Genomic DNA, 20,467 nt, shown 5'->3' with positions numbered 1-20,467 from the left:
CGTCAGTGTGGGCAATCCTGGAGGGGAGCTGAATGTCAATGAGGTTCTAAGTGCTTTAAGGACAGAAAGCTGTGCCCCTGCAGATGCTCCTGTGCCTTGAGGTTCCATTCCAGAAGCTTCTTTTGTTTTCCTTCTCATCTCATCTTCCAAAATGAACACCAAACTAAGCTTGTGGCTTCAGTCTTCCTATAGCCACCGGGCTGCAAGAGAATCTAATCTAGGATGAGACCATGCCTGTGCCACCATCACCATGGCCCTGAGTTGGAGGCTGGGTAGAAGGAGGCAGGCAAAGAGGAATGGCAAAGAGAGAAATAAGAAAGTTATGGAGTGAGAAAGAGGACAGGTTCAGGCCTAAGAAGATCAAGAAAAGGGCATGAGAGGGCAGGGGGGATGACAGCAGAGATGTGGGAAAGGCACCTAGTTTTACCCAGCTCCTATGATGTGCTGAGCCCATGGCTGGTTGCTTCATATCCATCAACACTTTTAGTCTTTACCACCCAGAGAGTGTTACTGGCCCCATTTTGATATGTTATCACAACCCTTCCTAATGTTCTATCACATAAGGGCTTTAGGTCTCATCTCAAATTTTATTACAGACAAAGCTTGTCTACTAAGTGACAGCATTGGAGCTCAAGGATGAGGTACTGAAGAACCATAAGCCTTGGCTTCTGAGGCTCTTCTACCCTTCACAGAAGATCACCTTGAGTGAGTTACTTAGTATCTTTGAGCCTCAGTTTATACTCTGTGAAAATAAGAATGGTAATATTTTGATGAGCTATTTTAAAAAGTGAATAAGATAATGTGCAAAAGCAACCTGGCATATACCAATTATGCATTAATTCGGGAGTCAGGGGTCATGAAACTTTTCTTCCAAAAGCCATTCACTAGATGCCTGATTTAGTGCAGTGGCAATGCCACCTTTTTGGCTTATAGATCAACATCCTTTAAGACCTAAAGACATGCTCCACTTTTTTTAAAAAAAAGTTCATTGCTCACCTTTCATTTAAAATTTTTAAAAAATTTTTGTAGATTTAGGGGGTATAAGTGCAATTTTGTTACATGGATAACAAAGCGAAGTGTTGTTACATGGATATATTGTGCTAGTGTAACCATCACCCAGCAGTGTACATTGTACCCATTAGGTAATTTCTCATCCCTCACCCTCTTCCCACCCTCCCACCCTTCCAAGTGTCCAGTGTCTATCATTCCATACTTTATGTCTATGTGTACACATTATTTAGCTCCCATTTACAAGTGAGAACATGTGGTATTTGGCTTTCTGTTTCTGAGTTACTTCACTTAAGAGAAAGACCTCCAGTTCCATCTGTGTTGCTGCAAAAGACATGATTTCATTCCTTTTTATGACTGAGCAGTATTCCATGGGTGTGTGTGTGTGTGTGTGTGTGTGTGTATATATATATATATATAGTGTGTGTAAAATATATATATACACACACACACCACATTTTCTTTGTCCAATCATATGTTGATAGACATTTATGTTGATTTCATATCTTTGCTATTGTGATATACTGCTGCTATAAACACAGAAGTACAGGTATCTTTTTTATGGAATGATTTCCTTTCCTTTGGGTAGATACTAAATAGTGGGCTTGCTGGACCATGTGATACTTCTATTTTCAGTTCTTTGAGAAATCTCCATACTGTTTTCCATAGGGGTTGTAACAGTATATAAGGATTCCCTTTTCTCCACATCCTTGCCAGACATAATACACTTCAACAACTCTAGACACACATGATATCATCTCTTTGCTCTTTCCTACACAAAATTAAGCAATGGGCTGATTTTTCTACCCTACACACATGCATCAGAAGTTCAAGAAATATTCTTTGTTGTTTTAAAAATACATTCTATATAATGTTTTGCAGACCCTTGAAATAGGTCTGTGGAATAGGGACCATGGAGAATGCTCTAGTGTTCCCAAGTTTGTGGCTAGATGTAGTTCCTAATGTCTCCATCTTTACCCAACACTAGTCAGCATTTAATATCACTTAAGCTAATAACCTCTTCACCCTTCCCCACTTATGCCCTCTCTGCACTCTTGATGATAATGACAATAATAATCATAATTTCTTCACAGTGTCTCTACTTGTTCAGAGGGAAAAAGGAAAATATCCTCATCAGACAGTAGGTCCATTGAGACAAGACGCTGTGGAGAAGTGTTTATATAAAGGAAAACATATCCCTATAATCCCTCCTGGACTCCCACTCCCAGCCCCAGAGAGGAGCTCACCTCTGACCTCATTCAGTGAATGCACAAAGCCACAACAAAACCACCTGTTATTTTCTCCCTCCCTGTTTCTAATTACAACATATGACCAGGGCTAAACCACACAAGTCATGTAAAATGAACTAAGATGCTAATATAGTGGCTGGAAAGGAAATAAGAGCACATCTACTTCCCAACCTTTAGGTGCTCAGAGTTGACAAAACAACCTATGTAAAAGGAATTGCTTAGAGACTGGGTAGACAGAACCAAAAAGGCATGTAAACAAACAGTCTCAGGACCTGAACGGCACTTAAAGCAAATCTTAAGAGCTTAAAGTCCTATGTCTTACACAAAGGAAAAGCGATCCCATTTGACTAGCGACCAGTGTGTGAACACAAACCTTACTATTATAAACAGGCTCAGAGGAAGACTGGAACACTGACTCCATCTGAAAGTGCCTATGGGAAACAATGGAGCCCTGAGAAGAACATGGCGTATTATCCCAGGAAGCACTCCAGCGAGCAAGCCAACCCTCAGCCTGCAACACATACGGACCCACAGAAAAGGAATTTCCCCCAAATCATCCAAAATGGCAACAGGATATGGCTCCCGAGTGGAGTAAAAACAAGGCACTCTGTTCAGTGCTCATGCTGAGAAGAGCATATAGAACAGCTGGCAATCCCACAGTCATTCCTGATGAGAGGCGCAGGTCCCTGGGGTGGGCACTGGGCACAATTCAGTGCTGACACTGAGCATCCTCTAGGTGCCACACACTGTACAAAAGGGATGTAGAGGAAAACAAGACACAACCTCCAGTCTTCAATGAGCTTAGGACCTAGTCCCCAGCAGCTTTGACAACATCTTTCTATTATACCAAAATTGAAATGTAGCATGGCCTCAAGAAACGTTGGGCTACAAGATAAACTGTGGATTTTACTAAGAACAGGCAGGGAGCCAGAAACACTAACGAAGGCATCAGGAGAATGATAAAAGAAATGTACACAGGTTCCTACACACACGTGCACACATGCCCATGCGCACGCGCTCACACACACACACACACACACACTCAGGCCCTCCTCAGTACATGGGAAAGTCAGTTCTCCAATGTAGCTTCTCAACACAAGTCTTAAAAGAATTCCCCTTTTGATCATCTATATTCATTCCTCACATAGTCCTAGAAGATTTGTGAAAGTCTGTCAGTTAAGGCAGGAAAGAGCCCTAGAGCTAACAGAAGTCTATGTCAGCATCGCTTAAGCTTCAGCTTTATTATCTACACTGTCATTTTCACCCTGCAGTGTAACTTACTTGTTTATAGGTCTCCCTCTTCAACATACAGCAGGTACTCAATGAATGTTTGCTAAGCTGTAAAGACCTCCTACCTCCAAGGCCTTTTCCAGGCCTAACTGGTCCATGGAATTTGGATCTGATGGATCCCAGGTGGGACTCTGGCTGCAAAGTGGAGCTTGAGCAGGGGAAGGTGATATGTGAGTGTTTGATATTCCCGTTCCTATCTCCCTTAGAGATTTGGTTTGGAAGCCCACCATGGTTCTTAATTAGTGGAGAAGGCAGGTAGGACATAAGACCGTCCAAACATAGCGTGGGTGGGGGTGGGCTGAATGTGGAGAAGAATGTAAAGAGAAGTAGGTGCCTGAGAAAGCTTAATTCCATTCGATGGGCAGGTCTCAAGTACCCACTCTATGTTAGGCAGCCCACTAGGCAGTGGGGAGGCCCCCAGCTCTTCATGCCCCCAGAAGCCGGCACACTGTTAAGTATTTAGGGTTCAGCTGACTGTTAGACCTAGGGTCAGGAATAGCAATGAATTCACCTGAGATGCCAAGGTGAAAGGTCATGGTGAAGAGAGAGCACTGTAGTCACACAGACGAGTGAGGAGCTGTTTTCTTGGTATGAGAAGCTGGGCATTTAGGGAGGTTTGGGGGTTAAAAACACTCATTTTGATTTCCTCTGTTAGTTAGGCAACATAATTACCACCAATTCCAATTAAGCTGTCACTTGCAGTCATTCTCTATGCCCCTTCCTTGTGATGATTAAGCAACCAATGGCCCTAGGCCCGTATTTATACCCTCCACATGACTCAAAATAGGTCTCAGGTGCTGTGACCCGGACTGAATGAGGATCAGGCTGCTGCATCTTGGCCTTTCTGTGGGGCTGATTCAAACAGATGCCAGGCAAAGCCAGTCCCAACCCCTGACACACACACACACCCACACACACACACCCCAACCCTTAACATGCTCATGCATGCTTGCAGGAAATCTGACGCATTCAAATAAAAAGCTAAGCCTTGGGGTAAAATAGCTGAACTGCTGAAGTCAGTGCCAAGATGGGAGATGAGAAGCTACCACTCTTCAGTTCGCATCTGGCTGCGCTGCGACATGGACAAGATCCCTCCCAGACTTTTATGCAAGCAAGAAACCCTTACCCCGAACTTTAAAATGAACCAATTTGGCATAGGACAACAAAATCAACTCGCATAGGGATGCTGAAGGAAAAACAGATCACATTAGTAAACATCTATAACAATGACTGGCACTAAGTCGGCATCCCATAAGTGACAGCAACTTACTAAATCTGAATAACTCCTTTTAGGGTTACTTTTAGGAATACTTTCATTAGTCTAATGCTTACTGCAGATTCATCCCCAGTATTTCAACAAATAAGGTTTAAGAAGAGGCAATATCTCAGGGGCTGGATACCTCCACACAGTGTGGCCCAGCATCCTGCCTTGGACATGTGCATTCTCCACCTCTAAGGCAGGCAGGCAGGCGCACAAACACACACACACACACACGCACGCACACACACAGCAAGCAGCTCCAGCTCTAGCTGCTAAGTATGCTTTAGAGTCCTGACAGTTTACTTTCTTTCCCATCTGACCTCACACAAATCCACTTTCTTTGCCACCTCCCTGACCCCCAAATATACACATTCAGTCCCCAATTTCATCCCCAATACTTCCTTTCTCAATTACAAAGCTCTTTGAAATCACCTAAAATGTAAATAAATATCAATTTGGAAATCTGAAGCATGTTCCAGTTGGTCTGTCAATCAGTCCCTGCCTCCTGCTGGAAGCCCCCAGCCCCAACCCCTGCCAGCTCTCCCCAACTTGGGAAGCTCCGTGGCCTCGGTGCAAGGCTGGCATATGCAGAGAAAACAAACACATGGAGCCTTGCCAGCTGGATCAGGCACCACTGTTTACAGCAGGAGCACAGTGTGGGGAATTGGAGAGGCATGAAGAAGGGAAGGAGCAGAGGGGTGGGGATAATTCTAGCCTCCTGCTCCTAGGCTCCACCAGTTGCAAAGAGGATTCCCCTGCTGAGGTGCTGCCATTCCCAGGTGCACACAGCACAGCCATCCATCATGACTAAAGATGGATATGACTAATACCATCACTATGCTGCAGGCAAACAGTAAGAGTCCATGAGGGCAGAGAGCCTTCTGTCTTGTTCATTCACATATCCCCAGCATCAATCACAATGCTTGGCACATAGTAGGAGTGCAATAAGTATCTGTCGATTAAATGAACAGATGAGCTGTTTTCCTGCCTATCTCACAATGAGGTTACAGTGGCAGAGGAGTAGGGGTGTAGTGGTGGAAAGGACATTAGTGAGGAATATTCTAAAAATCTACTGGCTATTAAAATACGCTACCAAAAATAATTTAGGAAAATGCTATATTAATTAAAGCTAATCAGATTTCTTTACTGCAGGCCTTTTCAGAGCCTTTAGTACGCTATTATGCATCATGAATCACCAAGAAGGGGAGAGGGTATGCACTAAAGTCTGTACCCACAGGCTTGGACTCACTTGACCACAAACCTGGACTCATTGGACAAAACTATCATTTTTTCTCAGAGTACCATTAGTGATGAGATGTTCACCAAATACTCGTTGAGAAATACTGGCCTAACAGGTTCCTGGAGAATGTCCTAAAGCAATTTGCAAACCATCATGATCCCATTTTTATAATTTAAAAAAGTTACATATGAATATGTGGTGTATAGTTATTTGGGTTGTCATAGGAAAATGTCGGGAGACACTCAAATTTTAGTATCAGTTATCTTTGAAGATCAGGGAATTTGCCCTTTTTGCTTTAAATGCCTTGGAAATATTCAAACAAGGTATGTAGCATCGCTTTTGTAATTAAAAAGGCAAGTTTGAAGAAAGCTATCTCCAGATATTCTCATGTCATCACTGATATTTTATCTTCCCATCTTCCCATAGGCCTCATTTCCCAACCACCCTTCAACCCATAAAATGTTGTTCCTTGCCCCATTACCACATTTAAGGAATTTGCTGTGTCTAATCTCCAGCAATCAATTCCCCCAGCTTATAAAGAACACTTCCCCTAATTCCAGGATTCTGTTGCATTCACACAATGTGGATAAGTATTTTGGGGGGGGAAAAAAGAAAATACATTCAGTATTTTGTCAACAAGCTTTACAGATCTGAAATTGCTTTGTTTAGTAAGTTATATAAAATATGCCATTTGACATTCAGTTTGCTGAAACAGTCATGGTGAGCAAGTTAACATTTAAAGATTGCCTTTTTTCCTGCTAAATTACTAATTTCCTACTGATTTGTAAATGCAAGTTAAAAATCATTAAGATTTATTAAATGTACTACACTAGATGTTGTTGCAATATGGGATTGAGGCATATATTTAGAACAAAAATATCAATCTTAAAATTGTTTGACCACTTGAATTAATATGTGCAAGATAATTAGCTAATACATATGAATGATTTTGTCTAACTACTAAACAACTATATGAGGTAGGTAGTATTCTCATCCCATTACACAGACGCAGCAAGTGAGACTCAGAGAGATTAAGGAACTTGCTTAAGTAAAGGATTCAAAGTCTAGACTGTCTGCTTCCCCTGCGTGCTGGTCTTGGTGTCCTTGGCAGCTTAAGGCAGTTATACAACAAAACTGTTTTCAACAAAGGAATTAAGAAAGGCAGAAAAAAAAAACAATAACAAAGTAAGTCTGAGTTGGAGTCACGCACTAGCCACCATGTTTCAGGATGGATTGGTCTGGCAGATTCTCACAATGTACTCTGCATCCGTATTCCCGAAGATGTATTTGCGCCTGCACTCCTGAAAGTTCTCCATACCTACAGAGTCAGTCCTGAGTGTCTGAGTATCGAAATACAGCCCAAAGATTGGCAGCAGCGCTTTGAATCTAGGTTCCAAGTTATATGCACCACTACGTATGGAAAGACAAGAAGATCCTTCCCATTTCTTAACCTAGGCTCTCTCATCTTCTTCTGTTCTCTGATAACATTAGATGTGAAGCTCCCAATTCTGACTGCACAGGAGAATCATCTGGGAACATTTACAGATACAGCAATGCCTGGGCAGCACCTCAAGCAAATGAAGTTAGAATCTCTGTGGGAAGGGAGGCTTGACATCAATATTTTCACCATTCCTTCCTGGAAATTGTCATGTGCAGCCAGGGTTCAGAGTCCCAGTGCAGGCATCTCTGCCGTGGATTGTGGGGTCATTTTGGTATGGAATATCTGCCAGAAATGTTCTGCACTGGATATGGTGGTTGAAATTGAAAACTTTGCATAAAGATGTTCCTTACTGGATCATTTAAAAAAAATTCTTATAATTTTTAAAGCTAAAATAAATATTTTTTCTCTCACAAATTAAATACCTTAACACATTTTAAGGAAGAAAACATTTTTCCCGAAAAGCTTCTCTCAGATTTCTCCAGATATTTTTCTGGATTTTCAGATTCTTTGTTTTCTCTTCTTTGCTCGGAAATAAAGATGGAAGAGGAGGCCACCATTGCAAAGAACATCTACTTTGGGGGCCAAGGCAGTCTCTACAGTGGCAAAGATGACAAACAGGTCTCTGAGCCATAGTGACTGCTGCTGACTGGGGCCAGCAACAGTTGCTTCTGGGGGCAAGGATAGGATGGCCCCAAGGTAGATGCTAGCAGGGGAGGAATGTTTTCCAAGCACGTGCAAATTTAAGCGTTTGGACATCAAAGCCTGAGAAGCCACCAATGACTGCTTTAACAAGGCCAGCAGCTTCCAGGGGCTCACAGACCACTGAGAAGTAGAACAGCTGTTGGCTATCCAACAGTCCCCACATCCTCTTAACACCAGATCAGACTAGAGGGCTTTGGCTTCACTGAAACCAGCTGTTTGACAATCCAAAGGGTTAACAGCTGAGCTTCTAGTGCCTGGCCTTCCCAAAGGAGTCAATTATCAGTTTGGTCCCTACTTGGGGAGGAGACAACCCTCCACCCCCAACTCAGAGCTGCAGCCTCACTCCTTCCCGGCCCTCCCAGTCCAGGAATGAAGCTGCCTGCTGCCCAATATATACCCAGACTAGTTTAATCTCCTTCCAAATCCATCTTGTCTCTTAACTTCTGCCAAGAATAAAAATTAAAACACACACACACATACATCATGCATGTATGGGAGGGGAGGAGCAGGCTGGAAGTTTAAACTGAAAAAGACCAGGCAGGGATGGGAGGGGCAGGTTGCCTCCTGAAAGTTAGGGCCTTGGAGGCACCCTGCCTGAGGCCTCTGCTACACCCTGGGATCAGATCAGAGGGGAAGTATTTGAAATGTCTTCCCTCTTGTCCCTGCAACACCCCATTTCATACCCTTTAACTGCATACCCTACCCAGCCCTGCCCCAGAGGAGCTCAGAGCAGCCGGACTGCAGCGCGCTCTAGAGACAGGAAGTGGACCCCACTCCCCCAACTCTTGGAACAGCCCCATTCCTTGCCTACTCTCTCCTGCCAACTTTAAAATGAATAAAACAGTCCTTGGAATGGCATGTGGGGCCTGGTGGCGCAGGCGGCTTGCAGGCTGCTTGTGGCCACCCAGAAAAATGGTCTGGAGATGGAGTCTTCGTTCTCGTAATCCTGACCCACCTCACCCAGGGCCTATGAATGACTGAATCTGGGGGCCAGGCACAGGGAGCAGCTCTGCCCCAGTCTCTCCTGTTCCTCCTTGCTGACTTCCTCCTTCTCAGCAAAATCAGGAGCCCAATATTCCTAATCCAACACCTGAGAGGCTCTATCCTTCCCTCTCAGTGTCCCCCAGGGTTCGAATAATGGCCCCCACCTCAACTCTACACTATTATCTGCCCCGTCCGCCCAGGATGGTGAGCTAAGCACTAACTTACTTACACCTGTCCAGATGGAAAGCCACTGTCTCATGAAATCACTTGCCTCACAAGTCAATAATGCTTACTGAACATCCATTAAATAGTAGGCTCTGGGAATCCAAAGATAAAATTCAAGCTCAACTTCTGGTAAAGGAGATGCACAGAAACATCTCAGAGCACCAGGGAACAATCACAAATCAAACCCTAGTACCTGGCCAATGCTCTTCCCTTTCACTTCACTGTTGGAAGACGGTAGAAGAGCTGGATTACACACTTCTTTTGGAAAGAGTAACCTTGTGACATCCATCTGTGACCTATCCCCACACAAAGCACACTAATAAAAACAAAATCATAAAAAAAAAAAAACCCAAACACTTTTTTGTCTTGATAATTGCTGAATCTGGGTGATGGGTACATGGGGTTCATGATACTATTCTTTGTGCTTTTATAGTCCTTTTGAGTTTTTAAAGGGTAAAGAGTAAAGTTTGTTTTTTTTTTAAATTACAAAACACTTGTTTGTAGTCGGATAACTAAAATAAGATCCTCTCAAACCTTCCCAATCCTTCACCAAAATGCAGAAACCCCCACTCACCCAACCACCCAATGTCCTTTCAATTAAGGCAAGCTGCGTTGTCAGGCAGGTTTCAGTGAGTGCCCAGGTTTTGGAGGAAAAGAGGGTTCTGCAAGGTTGGGCCTAAGAGGCAGCACCACTCCTGAAAAGAGGACTGCTGGTCACAGCCAGAGGAAACCTTGAGGGGCCTATCTCCCTGGCTCTCTGGACTCAATACTGGGAGCCATCTGGCTCTTCCCCCACTCCCATCTTTCTGGGGCTTGCCTATTCAGGAAGTGCTTTTCCCAGAACTGTGCATATCTCACCAATGACAAGCTGTCAACTCTGGCTGGCTTTTCCCTGACTGTAGAATCAACCATGCGCAGAGGTCTTGAGGTCCAGGTGCAGACCCATAAAGGAAGCCGGCTTGGGCTTATGAACATATTACTTTTCCCTGTGCCTCCACTTCTCTACCTATACAACTTACCATAATTGACAAAACTTTTCAAATAGACAAATTCTCCAAGAATGTGGGCTCTTGTGGGAGAATTACAAATCAGCAGCTCATTCAAGCCCAACTAATAATAATGATGACAACAATAGAGACCATCAAAGCCCCTACCCTGAGCAAAGCACTCTCCTAAGGAGATTATATGGATAATGCGATTCAAGGGAGTATGACCTCTTGTTGTGATCTAAGAAATATTCAGAAACTAGAATATAGATGTCTTGAAGGCAATAGGCATAGTGCTCAATATGTGTTAACTGGTCAATTGAAAGGCCACCCTGATGGCTACAAATGACTTCAGGCCCCTACGGCAACTGACTGAAGAGGCATGAATGTGCTGCTCTCAGGCAAGGCTTATTGCTGATACTTGGATAAGCAGTAAGAGTTCCGTGCTAAACCTCAAGCGACTGAGGAGAGGCAGGCTGCAGTGGGTATCACAAGCTTTAGTGGGTAGCATTATTTCACAAGGGAGACAGGTCAGCACCTCCTAGCCAGGTTCATCTTGGCTGAGATGCACAGAAATGAGGTCTCACTACCTTTCCCCCATCCAGATTAGGGGTATTAACACTGGCATTTGGGTTAATTTCTCATGTGGGGAAAGTTAGTTCTGCCTGCTTAAGATTCCATCTCAACTGGACACCCAGTTCCTCTTCACTTCCTGACTTTCAAGGGATCCAGAACTTAGTTATTAAGGGGCCTCGCTGTTCCAATGACTTGGAGGCTGGCTTCTTCTGGAGAGGGACATGGAATGGTGGTCAGTAAAACCAGAAGCCCACCCTCATGTCTACAGGTTGCTCTGGAGAGAAAGTACTAGAGAAGACCCAGACCACACCAGAGACTTCTTTCCACCAGCACTGGCTGAAGCACCCCACATGGAGAAAGACCCATTCTGTGCTCTCTGCACCTCCTGCTCTGAGCAAAGACCACAGCATTGGGAGGTTCTGGATAAGCCTACTGTACAGAATGCCATTCCTTTTGATAAAGGTGAGGTTTATTTTTTTCATGTATTACAAGATATTTATAAATTAGCTTTTCTGAGATTCCCCCATTCCCCCCACATTAGGAAAAACAAAAACAAAATGCTTTTTCAGATCACACATTTGTCTTTTGGTTCAGAAAATGTGGCCCCTGCTTATAGACACACACTAGCTGGCATGTATCTACGGAAGCCAGTCTGGGATTCTTTCTCGGGACTATCACTGTACCTACTTGTCAGGCAGAATGTAGGAAGGGAGATTTAGAAGTGAAGGCTGGATTTGGTAGGGAACATGGGTCCCACACTTACATAGTTCAGTAGTTCTTTATCATCTGCCTCTCCAGGTAAACTGAGGTAAGGGCCAAGGCCTCTAGATGGGGTAATGGTTAGTAATCGCTGTTACAGCCTTCCAGGCTCTACAGTCAGACCTAAGAAGACAGGGTCCAGGAGACTGCACCCTGCTTCCATAATTAACAAAAGCAAGGCTGGCTTGCTGGTAGAGTGTGGTTCTTTCTCTGAAGAGCTCAAAGGACTTTAAACACTCCACTGCACTAGTACTCACAGTCTTAGGGACAAACCTGGGACACGTAATATTAGTCTGCACTTACATGGGGTAGGCAGAGCCACTGAATGGCAGCCCAGTGCTCTTAGTGAGTCATTGGTCAGGCTATAGATAGGGAGGATGGGCCCGGTGAAGAAAAGAAAACCAGAGGGGGAGGTGGTGTGGACTTGGATCCTCAGCATGGAATTTCCATAGTCCAAAAGCTGACTTTCTGAGGTGTGCTGTGAGTCTCATTCCTCCTTTGTACAGAACTCTGAAATACCTGGCTAGTGTCTTTCGGCGTGAGCAGGTACTGGCTGGCCTCAGCTCTCTATTCCAAACTTGAAGCAATAGAAGTTGGGTTTTTTGTTTGTTTGTTTGTTTGTTTTGACAGTCTTGCTCTGCCGCCCAGGCTGGAGTGCAGTGGTGCAATCTCGGCTCACTACAACCTCCGCCTCCTGGGTTCAAGTGATTCTTGTGCCTCAGCCTCCTGAGTAGCTGGGATTACAGGCGTGCTCCACCACACCCGACTTATTTTTGTGTTTTTTTTGTTTGTTTGTTTTGTTTTGTTTTTGAGACGGAGTCTCACTCTGTCGCCCAGGCTGGAGTGTAGAGGTGTGATCTTGGCTCACTGCAAGCTCCGCCTCCTGGGTTCACACCATTCTCCTGCCTCAGCCTCCCGAGTAGCTGGGACTACAAGCGCCCACTACCTGGCCCGGCTAATTTTTTGTATTTTTAGTAGATATGGGGTTTCACAGTGTTAGCCAGGATGGTCTCAATCTCCTGACCTCGGCCTCCCAAAGTGCTGGGATTACAGGCATGAGCCACTGCGCCCCACCTATTTTTGTGTTTTAGTAAAGATGGGGTTTCGCCCTGTTGGCCAGGCTGGTCTCAAACTCCTGGCCTCAAGAGATCTGCCTGCCTTGGCCTCTAAAGTGCTGAGATTATAGGCATGAGCCACTGGGCCCAGCAGGTTTAAATTTAAGTTCCTGTTCCTCAGGGTTGGAACCCTGTCTACCTTTCCTCAGCCCTGAGAGCTTTTCAGCCTGGATCAGATGGTCCACGTGACCCCCACCCCCACCAACCCCCTGCAATTCACATGCACTTTCCTTTCTCTTAAATGTGGTCCAGTGCTGGAGTGGGCTTGGAGGAGCTTCCTCATTCTATGCCTTATAAAAGCCGCCATCATCACCTGTCCTCCAGAGTGCCTTGTGTTGAGAGTGGCTGGTGAGTGTTCTGAATCCTGGGGGTTCTGTCACCAAACTCCCAGGGAATCCTAGTCTTCGAGGCTGACTCAACAAAGAGGCACTTCTTTGCAGGGAAAATGTCCTCAAACTCGTTATGCCTTACTGGCCTTCCTCCTTAACGACCACAAAACAGGTCCCAGTGCTCAATCATTCTCAGGGCTCAACACAGACACCACTGGAACCTGGGTGGGACCAAAAGCAGAAACTCTAGAAGCTAAGGGACCTGTGGCCTGCCACCACCACCGGATGTGGATGTAGGCATGCAAGAGCGCTGCTTGCCCAGGGGACGCTCACTTCCCCACTGCTATCCACAGCTCCAAAGCAAGTAAAACAAACTATCGAGGAGGAAGGCAAACAGCCCATGTGCTCCTCGTGTCTTTCTGTTTAGGGATGGGATGGGAAGGTCTGCACAGCTGATACTTCCAGATGTGGAACCCAAACACAGGCAGCTCCTGACAGTTGACCAGCCTGGGCTAAACTCCAGTAGCACCAGGGCCGGCGTGCTCAGTGGAAGTTGATAAAGGAACCACGCTGCAGACCTGTAGGGCTCTGGTCAGAGCGGGGTCTCAGCACACAGCTTTGGGCTCCTTTTTCAGTCTCTGCTCCCCAGCTAGAAATGGGTATGGGGCAGGGAAGGAGAGAAAGCCATACTTAAAACTGAAGGGGACTGCCAAGTGAAAGAAGCTGATCTTGAAAAGGCATAAGCTGTGCGATTCCAACCGCATGACATTCAGGAAAAGGCAAAACTAGAGAGACAACAGTAGATCCGTGGTTGCCAGGGGCTGGGGGAGGGAGGGGGAGATGACTGGGTGGGGCACAGGGGACTTTTAGGGAGTGAAACTATTATTCTGTATGATTCTGTAATGGTGGGTAGGCATATGTCATCACACATTTTGTGAAAACCCAGAAAATGTACAACACAAAGAGTGAACCTTAATGTAAACTATGGACTTTACTTAATAATAATGTGTCTATATCGGCTCATCAATTGTAACAGATATACTGCACCAACATAAGATGTTAATAATAGGGGACCCTGGTGGGGTTAAGTGATTTGGGGAAATAGGAACGACAAGTCTGTATATGACTTTTTTGCTTAATTTTTTCTATAAATCTGAAATTGTTTTTTAAAAGGGCTATTAATTAAAAGCAAAACAAAGCAAAACAAAACTGGAGCTGGAGGCTTGGGCTCTTCTCCCAGCTCCCTGAGAGGCTTACATGTGGGGTTTGGGATTTGCCTGTGCAATTTCTCAGGCACACCTGTCCACCTTTGGTGTCAGCACAAGACCTCTTGGGATCTTTATCCCTATTTTTGTTTTTGCTCAGCTTCTAAATCTAGAACCACGTCAGAAGTGACTGAGATACAATTTAAGTCAGATCTGTCCCCCTCTGGGTGAGCCTCCAAATGTGTGGTTCCTTACTTCCATGGCCTGTCAACTCTCCAGTGGCAGAGACCATCTCTGTCACCTGTGTGCCTGGCACAGGGCCAGCCCTACCAGGCTCTCTGGTGTGTGGGGAACTAAACTGTTTTAAAATTCACCCCCTGTACTTAGCTTGTGGTTCCACACCAGATTCAAGAGAAGTCCGATTCAACTCAGGTTGCTAAGGGAGGAGAGCGGCAAAGTGGATGGCCCAGGCACACTCGGGAAATCCCAGATGAACAACAGGACTGCAAACTGCTGGTGGTATGACAGTGTAAGCTGGGCCCCCTTGCATCTCCTAGCCAGGCCTAGCACAGTGCTGTGCACAAAGCAGATGTTCAACAGATTCCTCTTAAGTGAATGATGAGGAAGGGCAGACAGGGCATCCATGCTTACATTCACCGACATGGAGCAACCGGTACACCCGTGGACATTCCTGAGGGCAGTTACCTTGAGGAAGAGAAAAGAAACTGGGCTCTTTCTGTTGCAGCCTTGCACACTGCTTCCTAGCTTCTCTGAAACAGATGCTCTAACATTAGCATTCTCCGGACATCTCTCCTATCTTCCCCCCATATACATATACTCCAGAATGCATTTTCTTACATAAATCTATACCTAATTATTTCATTTTGTTTGAAACTCCTATTACATCCCTTTTGAGATTCAGTAGAGGCCTGCAAACTAGCAAAAATGAAAAAAAAAAAAAAATGTGAGCACCACTTACCGACCAGGTTCTATTCTAGGCACTGGGAAGACAGTGAGGAAGAAAACAAAGTCCCTGATTCCGCTGATCTTCAGTCTAGAGGGGAAGCTGGCAATAATCAAAAGAACAAATAAACACAAGCCAGGAGGTGATAACGTGGAGGGAAAGAAATTAGGTTGAAGGGAGAGAGAATGACGGTGGGAGTGCTGTTTAATAAAGTGTGGTCAGGTTCAGGTGACCATGAAGCAAGTGGCCTGAATGAAATGAGGGAGGGTGCTATGCAGGCATCTGGGGAGAAGCCTTCCAGGTAGTGGGCAAATGCAAGCACAAAGCCCCTGGGAGGAGGTTGCCCAGCCAGTGTGAGGAGCAGGGAGGAGGCTGACATGGCTGTGTGAGTAGGCAAGGGGGGAAGGGAGGCCTCAGAGGAAAGGGGTAAGGTGAGGACCCCTGAGAGGGAAGGAGTGAGGTGTTTGGATATTTCCTCTGAATCAAACAGGAAGCCATGGAAGTTCTGAACAGAGAAGTGACCTTGTCTAGCTTTTGTTTCAAAAGTGTGACACTGATTTTTCTCTGAAGAATGGGTGGAAGCAGAGAGAACATTTAGGAAGCTTATTTTGAGAATCCAAGTCAGAAATGTTGATAGAAGAGAGGGCGGTGAGCAGGTACAGAATTCAGGAAACATTCTGAAGGTAAGGCCAATATTATTGGCCAATTTAAAGGAGCATGAGAGAAAGAACAGAGTCAAGGATGACTCCAAGATTTCTGGCACACCTGGTAGAATGGGATACACTGAGTTGGGGAAGAAGTGGAGGGGAAGGCTTGGGGGATTTATCTACCCAGTGACCAGGACCAAGGACTGGCATCAACGGTGTACCTGAGGCAGGGCCTTGCCCCTCCACGTGCTCCTCTCTCTCTCCATCCTCACATTTCTTTCTCTCTGTAAACCTTGAGCCAGTGAGGACTCTATCAGTGGGCTCTCCCACCTGCTTATCCTTCTAGTTGCTCAATCCTTGCAGCAACCCTCCTTCCACTCTGTTCCTCTTTCCTTCCCTAATAATAACAGCCACCTTCTACAGGTTTCTCCCAGTGCATTTTACATGCTTTATGTGAATTATCTTGCCTCTCCTTTGCAATAACCCTAAGAAACTGGTTCTTAAAGTCTACATAATTTGCCTAGGGTCACATACCTATCGACTGGCAAAGCCAGAATTGAAACCCAGGCTTGTCTGGTTGCAAAGCCTCCCCTCAACCAGGATGCTGCACAGTCTCAAACCCGGAAGTGGCTCCAGAAATATGGCTCCTTCCTGCAACACAGCCATCTTTCCCAGCACTTCACCCTTCTTGTAAAATTCATTGCTGACTTCTGTTCTCTCAGATGGGAACTCCAGAAACTCCACAGATGCCTTCTGTTCCTTCCTCTCTCAAAAAAGAATGTTAATCAGAATTATTTAGCCATGAGTCCTCTTCCTCTCTAAATTCCCCCTGGACCTGAGACCCTTCATTGCCTGGTCCCACAAGGCCGGGAAAGACAGCTTGTCTGGAGGGATCCAGGAGGATCTCTGACAATATGACCAAAATGCCTCCAATCCAGGCTCCTGCCCTGAGAAATAAAAACAGAACCACAGAAGCAGATAAATCCCTTGTGCCCAGACTCTAACCTCTGGCCAGTTCCCTATTATTTCTCATCTCCTAACTCATCTTGGGTAAGCACAGCCATTTCACTGCTTCCTCATAATGTTCTGAGTAGGCAGTGTATGAAGACAGGGAAATAAAGTCACACTGAGTTTTCATGACCTCATCTCCATTACCCAAGTAGCTGGTCACATAATTATATCTTAAACCCAGGTGTCCTCTGTGCCCCCAAACCCAGAACACCTTGGCTTCAGGTTTTCCATGTTTGTTACAGAAAAACAAGGACCAAGGGTCACTAACTACATGTCCTCTGCAACCAAATTGCCATCACTCTCCTAAGCCAGCAGAGAGGTCTGCGTTGCTGTTCTGCAGGTAACTGCCTGTCGAATTCTTTCTGGTGGCTGCTCTATGAGTATTTGCCTGGAAGGTACCATCTTCTGTCAGTTACCTGTCTGTCAAAGCTGCTACTTCCTTCCCCAGGGTGTTTTCTGTACAAGCTGCCACTTCTCCTGACCAGTAAAAAGTATCTACTGGGCCAAATATCTTCTCCCCCTCACCCCACCAAGAGCATGGAGGACCTGCTTGATCAGACTTGCAGAGATCCTAGGAGCAAAAGGATTCATCTGGCAGATGAAGAAGAAGCAGACTCAGGACAGCCAATTCAGACAACTTCCCAGGGGAGGGGGGAAAAATCAAGAGACATATTCTGAGATGAAATCTAAGATGGAGGTCGCTTTCACCATTGCCTGCAAAGTTTGCAGCTGTGCCACAAAGCCACTAGCTGCAAAGTCTGACACCAGCTATGCCACAAAGCCATTGGCTGCAAAGCCTGGCTTCTCTTGTGGGGCTGCTGCTGAGCCATTCAAAATCTCCTAGCTGTAGTCCCAGTTTTAAATTTGAATCTCTTAATGGCAAGTCTCATGAAGACCTTCACCTACCCCATACACTTCGTCAGCTGTAAAAGAAACAGTTTTCCCAAGCTAGAAGAGCTCTGCTTTGGGAGAAAGCTTGCTTCATTTCTTTTTCATGAAAAACTCGAGTTTTGGACTCAGCAGACCTGCAATGAAATCTTGGCTGTGCCATTTACCAGCTGTGAGACTAAAACAAGTCCCTACAATTATTTAAGCTTCAGCTTCCTTATCTGTGGAATAGAACAATAATGCCCATTTTCACAGCACTGCTGGGGGATTGCAGAGATAATGCTTGTAGTGCTTTAACACAAGGCCTGGCACACAGTAAGTGCTCACTAAATGGCAGTGACATTTTCTCCATCGCTGGAAGGGCAGCGGAGGCAGGCAGCTCTGCCTCTTTGGCACTGATGAGCTGACCTCAGTTTGTGCTCCAGGTCCACTGTTAATTCCCTAAGCGATGAGGTGAAAGGCTGCATTGGGAGGTTTGCATCTCCCATGACAAGTGAGAATAATAATTCTTCCCTCACACGATGAAGGGTACCTGCTGCTTGTGTGTGCTACTTCTCTTGGGAGGGAGGCTTGCCACATAAACACAAGGCTTCATTTGTAAAATCCGAAACACAAATTAACCCCATCACAATACCACCTTCAGGCAACCTGTTTAATTCTTTTCACCCACACTGAAGACCTGTATGGTGTGTCAGTGACAAAGGGACTGGTTGCCAATGTGAAACCCACCTATAGAAAGCCACCTTGTTGTTCCTTTTTGGGGAGGGAGCTGAGCTTCCCCACCCCCCTTCTCCCATTGTTGAAGACCACCCAGTGAAACTTGCTGGCAAGCTGCCACGGTCCAGACAGGCAAAGCCAGGCCTAACTCCCCAGCCTCCAGCTCTGCAACAGAAGCCTATAGAATGAAAGCACCTGACTGTGGGGCCTTCGCAGATGGCAGACCACCAAAACTCTGAAGGCAGGGTTGCAGGTGATTATTTCAGAAGCCTGTACATTGGATGATCCATTAGACTGTAACTCTTGCCTGTAATACAGCAAATTCGTCTATAACTTGTTCACTACAAAACATCCATTCATAACGACACAGGTAAACAACTGTGAATTTCCATACTTGATGTGGTCTCACTTGCAAAAGAGGGCACTGTGTTGACTGATTGCATTTTTAAGTCTCTCTCACTTGGGTACAGTGTAAGAAGGAAGAGCTCCCCTAACACCACTGTGAAATGATAGTCATAAGACCAAAAACAGAAAGACAGTCAAGTGGGAAAGATGATTTCTGAAATCTTTAAGAGCAGCCTCTGCTTTCATAGAAAAACTAATAAACCCAGAACTCCCCAATTTTCCTCTCCAATTAACTGTGACCCACACCTAATAAACCTGCTAGGATCGTAATATTAGGTAAGCTCAGACTAGTAAAGGCACTTGGCTGGCAGTAATCTGGAAAAATATTGGCAGAGCCAGGGAAGGTGGGGGAGGGCTCTCTTCCAAAGTCCAATTCCAACCTAGACTTGGTGGCGGGGGCTCCAAGGCCTCCACAGCCAGTCAGTTCCACAGGCCCCGCTTTCCTCACCTGTAGTTCCCATCCTGTGTGCTATTTTCCTCTCAGCAGTCAAGGAGGTTTCTGGGCAACTTTCATGTCCTTAAAATAAATGTCCCCTTACTTGGTACCCTGGGAACGATTTCAGAGCCACAGACGGTAAAACAAATGGCAAATGGAATTGAAAGCTAAAAAGCTGAATTCAGGCATGTATTTCTAGGATTCTCAGCTAAAATCTCATGTAGATGAAAATTTTTTAAAATCACACATTTCTCCTTTTCTCCCCAAAAGCTACTCAATAATTGGTTTTAGGAACTTAAGACCCAGATTTCTGAGCTTGTGCAGTTAACGCAGATACCGGGTTTTAACTTTCCAAAATGTATTTTTAAAAAAACTATTCTGAACATGAAATGTTGGGTCTCCAGCATACTTAGGCCTACCATTCACTGAGGAAAATGAGTTTTAAGGAAGAAAATAATGAACAACACGTACAAGGAAAGATAAAAGGACAGTTTGGTACTACTGGTCCCATCTCTGCTTTTAAGACTTTTCCTGAGATCGCAATTCCTCTCTCTCAAGAAGTCCTCTCCCTCTCCCATCTCCCATCGCGCTCTCTCTCTCTCTCTCTCTCTCTCTGTGAGAGAAGGTCTCACTTTGTAGCCCAGGCTGGAGTGCAGTGGCAACATCTCAGCTCACTGCAACTTTGACTTCCTGGGCTCAAGTGATCCTCCCACCTCAGCCTCCCAAGGAGCTGGGATTACAGGCACATGCCACCGCGCCCAGCTAGTTTTGTTTTTGTTTTTGTTTTTTTGTAGAGACAGAGTTTTGCTATGTTACCCAGGCTGGTCTGGAACTCCTGGGTTCAAGCAGTCTTCCCACCTTGGCCTCCCAAAGTGTTGGGATTACAGGCATGAGCCACCTCGCCAGGCCAAGAAGTCTTTCTTAATGGACCCATTCCAAGTACTTTAACCCTACAGTTTGCATTGCAGTGCTCTGCATTTCCCTTTAGGTCAGTAATAGGATTCTGGATGGAGCATGGGCTCTGGTAT

The 20,467-nt window shown here is 45.4% G+C and overlaps 1 protein-coding gene across 1 annotated transcript in view; it reads right to left on the bottom strand.

The window, feature by feature from the left end:
* Window positions 1-20,467, bottom strand: part of BOC (BOC cell adhesion associated, oncogene regulated) — a 75,659-nt gene that overhangs the window by 49,676 nt on the left and 5,516 nt on the right. The gene's annotated exons all lie outside the window — the stretch shown is intronic.

This window comes from Piliocolobus tephrosceles, chromosome 2 (genome assembly GCF_002776525.5).
Source record: "Piliocolobus tephrosceles isolate RC106 chromosome 2, ASM277652v3, whole genome shotgun sequence".
In the NCBI taxonomy this organism is placed as follows: Eukaryota; Metazoa; Chordata; class Mammalia; order Primates; family Cercopithecidae; genus Piliocolobus; species Piliocolobus tephrosceles.
The sequence above is the reverse complement of the archived record's forward strand: the minus strand, read 5'-3'. Positions and strand labels throughout refer to the sequence as shown.